The sequence below is a fragment of the Loxodonta africana genome, chromosome 16 (assembly GCF_030014295.1).
Source record: "Loxodonta africana isolate mLoxAfr1 chromosome 16, mLoxAfr1.hap2, whole genome shotgun sequence".
Lineage (NCBI taxonomy): Eukaryota > Metazoa > Chordata > Mammalia > Proboscidea > Elephantidae > Loxodonta > Loxodonta africana.
Genome location: NC_087357.1, coordinates 39,716,480 through 39,725,664, shown reverse-complemented (window position 1 = coordinate 39,725,664; position 9,185 = coordinate 39,716,480). Strand labels below are relative to the sequence as shown.

The 9,185-nt window shown below is 39.6% G+C and overlaps 1 pseudogene; it reads right to left on the bottom strand.

The window, feature by feature from the left end:
• Positions 1-4,652: 4,652 nt before the first annotated feature.
• Positions 4,653-9,185, bottom strand: part of LOC135227862 (cytochrome P450 2C42-like) — a 30,230-nt pseudogene continuing 25,697 nt past the window's right edge.

The following is a 9,185-nucleotide window of genomic DNA, read 5'->3' as shown; positions in this document are numbered from 1 at the left end:
AGATAGTTTTCCAGCTCCACTAACCAGGGAAGCTCAGGACAGAAGTGGCTCCTGTCCAGGTATAAACCATCCATGGACTTTGAGTACCTTTCCCCTCTGCATGGACCTGTGTGGGCCTATTTCAGGAGAATAGGCCATTGTTGGCAGACTCCAACCATTTCAGCAGAGGGTGTTTGATATTTGACATTGCTTTGGTATGATACAGGGCCCTCACACACCCACATCAGGGGCCTAAGGACTGGTGGCTGCACTCAGGCACCCAACTACCAACAACAGGAGTCCAAGGATAACTGGTACCTCCCAGTGCTTACAACAAAAACATTGGATGCCCATGGTCCATCTACAGAACCCACCCACCTGTACACTCTAGGGAACAGGGACATGCTGTCCTCAGAGACACATGGGGGATGATTCTCAGCCCCCCGCCTTGTTCAGAGTGTGACATCCTGGTGCAACAAGATACCGGTACCTACGCCAATCACCCCTGCCCTCTGAGACTGTAGGACAGAGCCTGCACCACACACTTGATGATCAGCTACTTGAACACCTGAGCTGAATTCATACAAGAAAAGTGAACAGACTCCTAGACTGATATATTGATAACAGCTCTAGCAATCTGGGGACAGGACATCAGAGCTCCAAAGGTGAACATAATCAAGCTACCTCGCTTGAGGAAGCCATTTCAGTACATCAAAACAAAACAAAGCAGGAACCTACAACACAGTAAGCAAACATAAACTAATAAAATAACTTATAGATGGCTCGGAGACAACCATTAATATCAAGTCACATGAAGAAACGCCATGATTGCCTCAACAAAATCTCAAAACAAAGATTCAAGGGACCTTCTAGATGAAAGTGCCTTCATGGAATTACCAGAGGCAGAATACAAAAGATTAACATAAAAACCCTTCAAGACATCAGGAAGAAAATGAGGCAATATGCAGAAAAATCCAAGAAACACACAGATAAAGCAATTGAAGAAATTAAAAATATTATTCAGGAACATAATGAAATATTTAATAAGGTGGAAAAATCCAGAGACAGACAGCAATCAGAAATTCAGAAGATTAACAATAAACTTACAGAAGTACACAACTCAATAGAAAGTCAGAAGAGTAGAATTGAGCAAGTGAAAGGCAGAATTTCTGAACTTGAAGATAAAGCACTTCGCACTAATATATTTGAAGAAAATCAGATAAAAGAATTTAAAAAATGAAGAAAACTTAAGAATCATGTGGGACTCTATCAAGAAATATAACCTACGAGTGACGAGTACTGAAACAGGGAGGCATAACAGAAAATACAGAGAGAATTATTGAAGATTTGTTGGCACAAAACTTCCTTCATATTATGAAAAATGAGAAGATACCTATCCAAGACGCTCATCAAATTCCATGTAAGGAAGATTTTAAAAGAAAGTCACCAAGATATGTTATAATCAAACTTGCCAGAACCAAAGATAAAGACAGAATTTTAAGAGCAGCTAGGGATAAATGAAAAGTCACCTACAAAGGACAGTCAATAAGAATAAGCTTGTACTACTGGGCAGAAACCATGCAGGCAAGAAGGCAGTGGGATGACTTATATGAAAAATTGAAGGAAAAAAATTGTCAGCAAAGAATCCCATATCCAGCAAAACTGTGTTTCAAATATGAAGGTGAAATTAGGACATTTCCAGAAAAACAGAAGTTTAGGGAATTTGTAAAAACCAAACCAAAAGTACAAGAAATACTAAAGGGAGTTCTCTGGTTAGAAAATCAATAATATCAGGTATCAACCCAAGACTAGAACACTGGGCAGAGTGATCAGAAGTGAACACAGACAGGGAAATCACAAAAATAAATCAAGATTAAAAAACAAACAAAACAGGGAAACAGCAATGTTATTACACAAAAGAACACAATATTAAAACAATACAGGGAGGCGGGGCCAAGATGGCTGACTAGGTAGATGCGACCTCGGATCCCTCTTGCAACAAAGACTCGGAAAAACGAGTGACTCGATCACATACATGACAATCTACTAACCCTGACCAACAAACACAGATTTAAAGAGTTGACCTGAGTAACAGAGACTGAGAACGAACAACCACGGGGAAGCAGCAACTGTTTTGGGAGCCTGGAGCCAGCGTCCCAGTCAGGAAACCTTGGTGCTGGGCTTTGGACTGGGTGCAGGGGAGCTGAGCATGGCATCCTGTGACGGCACAAACACGGGGAGCAGCCCTACACACCTGAACTGACCTTGGGAGGGGGCCCAGCTGGTCCGCGCGGGCGGCGCGCCGATGCGACTGACAGAAGGAGAAGTCACCAGGAGGCAGCGACTGGTTTTGGAGCAACTGAAAATATTACAGCTTGGTTTAGGCGAACCTTAGTCCTCAAAGTGACATCTTTGCTTTTCAACACTTTAAAGTGGTCTTTTGCAGCACATTTGCTGAATGTAATACATCATTTGATTACTTGTCTGTTGCTTCCATGGACATTGATTATAGATCCAAGTAAAATGAAATCCATCACAACTTTGATATTTTCTTTATTTATCATGATATTGCTTTTTGGTCAGGTTTATTTTTGTTTTCCTTATACTGAGGTTCAGACTGAAGGCTGTAGTCCTTGATCTTCATCAGTAAGTTTTCTTCACTTTCAGCAAGTATGGTTGCATCATCTGCATATCGCAGATTGTTAATGAGCCTCCCTCCAATCTCAATGCTGCATTCTTCTTCATAAAGTCTAGCTTCTCTGATCATTATGAACACAGATACATCTGCCTTATTCATGTTGTACAATATGAAAGAACCATTTCACTTTTGATGAATATACAGATAGTTTATAGTATTCCTTTATTCCAAGCAATGATGAAACTTATTTAGCTGCTCCTCCAATTGTACATGGAGTAGACATCAAGAATTTGAATTCTTCCATTATAAGATATTAAATTTTATATTATACTAGATATTGTCAAATTGTCTTCCAAATAGATGTACTATTTAGTAATTCAGCCACCAGTGTATGCAAGTACTCATCTACACATATCCTCACCAATACAACATTTTTCAGCTTTTGTCTTCATCAATTTGATAGGTGAAAATGGTATGTTACAGGTTAGAAGCTTGACAATATGAAAAACAAGTTATCAGGATTGGAAGAAGATTCATTACCAACCTGCGTTATGCAGGTGACACTACCTTGCTTGCTGAAAGTGAACAGGACTTGAAGCACTTACTGATGAAGATCAAAGACCAAAGCCTTCAGTATGGATTACATCTAAACATAGAGAAAACAAAACTAAGAACAGGACCAATAAGCAGCATCATGAAAAACAGAGAAAATATTGACGTTCTCAAGGATTTCATTTTACTTGGATCCACAGTCAACATCCATGGAAGCAGCAGCCAATAAATCAAATGACATTGGGCAAATCTGCTGCAAAAAGACCTATTTAAAGTCATGAAAAGCAAAGATGTCACCTTGAAGACTAAGGCACACCTGACCCCAAAGATTCCGTCTTGAAGACTAAGGTGCTCCTGACCCAAGCCATGGTGTATTCAATTGCCTCATATGCATGCCAAAGCTGGATGATGAACAAGACCAATGAACTATCAATGCCTTTGAATTGTGGTGTTGGCAAAGAATACTGAATATATCATGGGCTGCCAAAAGAACCACCAAATCTGTCTTGGAAGAAATACGAGCAGAACGATCTTTAGAAGCAATTATTTAGCAGTAGTTAATACTGATAACGAAAACCCTAGTGGCATAGCGGTTAAGTGCTGTGGCTGCTAACCAAATGTGGGCAGTTCGAATATGCCAGGCTCTCCTTGGAAACTCTATGGGTAGTTCTACTCTGTCCTATAGGGTCGCTATAAGTCGGAATCTACTTGACAGCAACAGGTTTGGTTTTTTGTTTTTTGGTTAGTCATACATTGCTAATAATGTTTGAATTTAAACCAACTGAAAATAAATAAAATTAAAACCTTAGTTCCTTAGTTGCATTAGTCATATTTCAGGTACTCAGGAACTGGCTACTGTATTATACAGTACAGATGTAAGACATTTCCATCATTGCAGAAAGTTTTTGGGTAAGGCTGTCTTAAACCAGTTGTCAACAAATCACAGTCCATAGGAAGCCCAAATCCCACCTACTATCTGTTTGTTTTTATTTGTTCGTTTTTAATAATTATATGCCTGAAATTCATATAAGATAAATCAACCATTTTAAAGTGAACAATTCAGTGGCATTTAGTACGTTCACAATGTTGTGCAAACACTACCTCTATCTAATTCCAAAACATTACCTTCACTCCTAAGTAAGCTTCCTACCATTAAGTTTATCCCCATTACCCCTCTCCCAACCCCATATAAATGAATAACATAACATGTGACCTTTTGTGTCTGGCTTCTTAGCAGATGTTTTAGTGGCTAATTGCTGGTTTATAGAAACACATCTGATTTTTGCAGGTTGATCTTGTACTCTTGCTAATTTGATGAATTTGTTTATTAGCTTTTGAAGCTTTTTTTTTGTGAATTATTTGGAATCTCCTGTATATAATCATGTCATCTGGGACTAGATTTAATTTTTGAAACCTTACCAAACTCACAGCCCTACCACCCCAAACAGAATTTTTAGTTCTCTTTATTTATTATAATAGCAATATGTGATGGCTTCAAGTGGGATGGAGTAGCTTGAGCAAGTAGGCACCATGTGTCAGAAGGCCTTGGAAAGCTGCTAACAAAAGATGTGCAAGCCACTGCACTGAAAACAAAGCATTATTGAGAAAAGTAAAGAACGCCCAAATAGATTGGTAGCATATACCATATTCATGAATTGAGAGATTCAACATGTCAATTCTTTCCAATTTGATCTACAAATTTAAAGTCACGCTAATTAAAATCCCAGTGAAATGTTTTGGGAAATTGACTATAACTGATACTAAAATTCATCTGGCCATGTAAACAGGAAGGAGAAACCTAAGCAATCCTAAAGAAGCAGAACAAATTTGTAAGACTTACACTGCCGGATCTCAAGGCCTGCAATAAAGCATGTAGCCCCAAACTGGATACAACACTTGTGATATTTGCACTTTTCTCAACCCGAGTTTGTCGAAGATTGAAATCATACTGTGAATATGGGAACTTTAAAAGAACTTGAAGAAACAAACCTTACCTTGGGGATGAGGCAGTTCCTGAATTTAATGTCACGGGTCACCCTGCGGGGCAGGGACATGGGGAGGAGGTCAGTGTATCTCTGGATCTCGTGCACTACGGCATCCGTGTAGGGCATGCTGCTCCTGTCCTGCATGCAGGGGCTCCGGTTTTGGCCAACCACGTGGTCAATCTCTTCCTGGACTTTAGCTGATAAGACAAAAGTAAGAACTGATGAAAAGGAGAAAACTGACACAATTGCTATAGAAATTCAGCATTACATGAAGCCTTATGAAATTGTCCCGATATCATTATAAATGTAAGTTATATGCCCAGAAGTACACCTAGACGGAGAGAATTGCATACATACTACCACCCGTCTGTCAGTTTGTTGTACTGTGGTGGCTTTTGTGTTGCTATGATGCTGGAAGCTATCCCTCCAGTATTCCAAATATCAGCAAGATTACCCATGGTCTCACCTTCTTTGGAGATGTGCAGAAGCCTGAGATAATTGATCACATCCCCTTCATTCTTGGTCTTCCCTCACATGAGCTTTATCCACCCACTCCACTGGGAACTGGTTGCTTTCTAGGCCTGGTGGCCAGTAGCCTTCCTGAAATTTTCCTGCTGCAACTCTCTTCCCATGGAATCCTGACACCGCACCAGAGCTTTATCATGTTTAGTTCTGCCCACACTGTCCTTTCCTTCTCTCAGTGCCCTTCCCTGTAATGGGTTGAATTGTGTTCCTCAAAAATGTGTGTCAACTTAATGGTCTGACTGAGACTAGAGGAATCCCGGCGGGCATGGTCCCCAAACCTTCTGTTGGCCCAGGACGGGAACCATTCCCGAAGACAACTCATCAGACATGAAAGGGACTGGTCAGTGGGTAGGAGAGAGATGCTGATGAAGAATGAGATATTTGTATCAGGTGGACACTTGAGACTGTGTTGGCATCTCCTGTCTGGAGGGGGGATGGGAGGATAGAGAGAGTTGGAAGCTGGCAAAATTGTCACGAAAGGAGAGACTGGAAGAGCTGACTCATTAGGGGGAGAGCAAGTGGGAGTACGGAGTAAGGTGTATATAAACTGATATGTGACAGTTTGACTTGATTTGTAAACGTCCACTTGAAGCTCAATAAAAGTTAATAAAAAAAGAATGTGTGTCAGCTTGGCTAGGCCATGATATGCGGTATTGTCTGGTTGTCCACCATTTTGTGATCTGATGAGATTATCCCATGTGCTATTGTTCCAAACCTCAATGATGTTAATGGAAACCCTGGTTAAGAGCTATGGCTGTTCACCAAAAGGTTGGCATTTGAATCCACCGGGCAGTTCAATTCTGTCCTACAGCGTCACTGTGAGTCTCAATCCACTCAACAATGGCAATGGGTTTAGTTTTGGTTTATGATGTTAATGAGGCAGTATTAGAGGCAGTTACATTAATGAGGCAGCAGGACTCAATCTACAGCATTAGGCTGTATTTTGAGCCAATCTCTTTTGAGATATAAAAGACAGAAACGAACAGAGAGAATAGGGACTTCATTACCACCAAGTAAGGAGAGCTAGGAGCAGAGCAGGTCCATTGAACTTGGGGCCCCCTAGACTAAGGGGAAGTTTGATAACAAGGACCTTCTTCCAGAGCTGACAGAGAGAGAAAAACTTCCCCTGGAGCTGATGCCCCGAATTCAGACTGCTAGCCTCCTAAACTGTGAGAGAATAAATTTCTGTTTTCTAAAGCCATCCACTTGTGGTATTTCTGCTAAAGCAGCACTAGATAACTAAGAAACTCCCCTATTGAGCAAAGTTCTCCCATTTTTACCTCTTCATCAAATTTAGACAAATTGCACCTGGGGGCACAGAACTTTAAATAATGAGCCTTGTCTAAAAGAAACATGATGGAATACATTAGCTGTGTCTTGCCAACTTCCTTTCTGAATTTTATCTTGCCCGCCATCTGTGGTTTCACCTGTGACCTCTGGGTGCTTTAGCAGAAGCAGAAGTCCGTATCTCAAGGTGGTGCTTGTTGTGTCTGACCCAGCTGCAAGCAGATCATGTAGTGTGTTCAACAAATTTTCAGCACTGTATTCAGAGTGTTGATTATGCTTTTCCTAGGAATGATTTGACAAAATGTTGACAAATTAGTTTGCCAGCATATTTAATGACAATGCATCCAAAACAGCTCAGGTTGTTCTAGAGCTAAGCAAACTTAGAAACTGAAAGTAGAGTTTTCTAAAATAAACTCGTGTATTTATTTATTTTTTTTTATGGCATGGCAGAGGTTGTAGATGAATTGACCTAATCTTTATTTTCTAACCCTTTATCATATACTTGAAAAATAATTTCATTTCACAGCTTCTTTAGCAGTAATATGGGTGAAACAACATATTTCTTGCCAATGAGATATGAGCAAAAGTCCCCTGATACAATTTCTTCTCTTTCCTACTTCTTATTCAAAACCCACATGTGCAGGTGCATGTTGGACAGACATTATCTTGGGACAAGAAGATTGAAGCATGAAGATAAAGGCCTATATATTGAGTTTGGTGAAGGCAAGCACAAGACACTTGACTCCTTGATGCTTCTAGGCTCTTGTACTTGCTTGGACTGCCTAACATGAGACTCCTTGTGAGGTAAATATGAGACAAACCCACTATGTGATTAAGCGTATTGTTAATTTGGTTTAATTGAAGAACAAACACAATCTTAATTGATAAAAAAAAAAAAAAATTTTTTTTCTAAACAAGTGAGGTTGATTTAGGACTAGGAGATGATGATGGGACACTGAACAGTCAATACAAAAAGGAAAGCGTGAAATATTGACTTGAAGGAGTCATCAACATACCTAAAGAAAAACTCTTTTCCTGACTACTACACTAGAGCAGCATTATTTTAATGAAAAAAAAAAAATTTTTTTTTAATGAGGCACCTTAAAATCTCCTGGTGACCTGTGGCATATCTAACATCACACAATTAACCCCATTAAGACTGATTTACTCCTATCAATGGGTGTACATGTTAGGCAAACCAAGTCAACTCCCTTGGTAACATTAATTTCATTGTTTTCTAACTCATCAACACAAAATTGCTCTAAAGCCAAAAAAGGAGCAGAGGATTTATAAACCAATATTACTACTGACATCTGTTCAAGTGAATTTAAAGATTAAGTGGTCGTGTGTGCATAGCCTATGAAAATTAAGATAGATTACACCAAACCTTGTTGAAAGAAATTAAAGAACGCTATATAAGTGGAAATACATTTCATGTTCATCGATCTTAACACTTTTTATTGCTAACATGGCATTACTCCTACACTAGAGTTACAGATTTAAGGAGATCTCCTATCAAAATCAAAATCCAAAATCCTGTCTTCTGCAGACATTGGGAAACTTATCCTAAAATTCATAGGGGAGGGTTATGGCAAAATGGAGGATGACTGCTAAAGGGCATGTGGTATCCTTCAGGTCGATGAAAATGTTCTGAAATTGATGGTAGTTATGGCTACACAACACTGAATAAACTAAAAACCATTGAATTATGTACTTTATATGAGTGAATTTTGTGCCATGGGAATTAGATCTCAATTTAAGTTTAACAAAAAAATTAATCCAGGTTCTTAATACAGGAGTAAGGCCCAGAAAAATAATACTCTTTTTAAATATCACATTGAGGTAATTGATGTTGTTAGTTACCACAGAGTCAGCTTCAACTCATGGCTCCCTTGTAATTGAAATGCCAGAGAGCTCAGAGCCTCCGTAACCTGGGATAACTGCAGATGCTTCAGATGATTAAGGATCCCCTATAAACGCAAGCAAAATACTGGATCTCGTGTAGGTGCATTGGTAAAAATCATTCAGGTGCAACTCATGTGCACACTTCTGAGAAAGTGTCCACACCTTGAATCAGATTCTCAAAATAACTGGACCACAAGAAAGGAGAAAAATCATTGCCCTAGCAGCAGCAAAGGAAACCCTGGTGGCATAGTGGTTAAGTGTTATGGCTGCTAACCAAGAGGTCAGCAGTTCAAATCCACCAGGCGCTCCTTGGA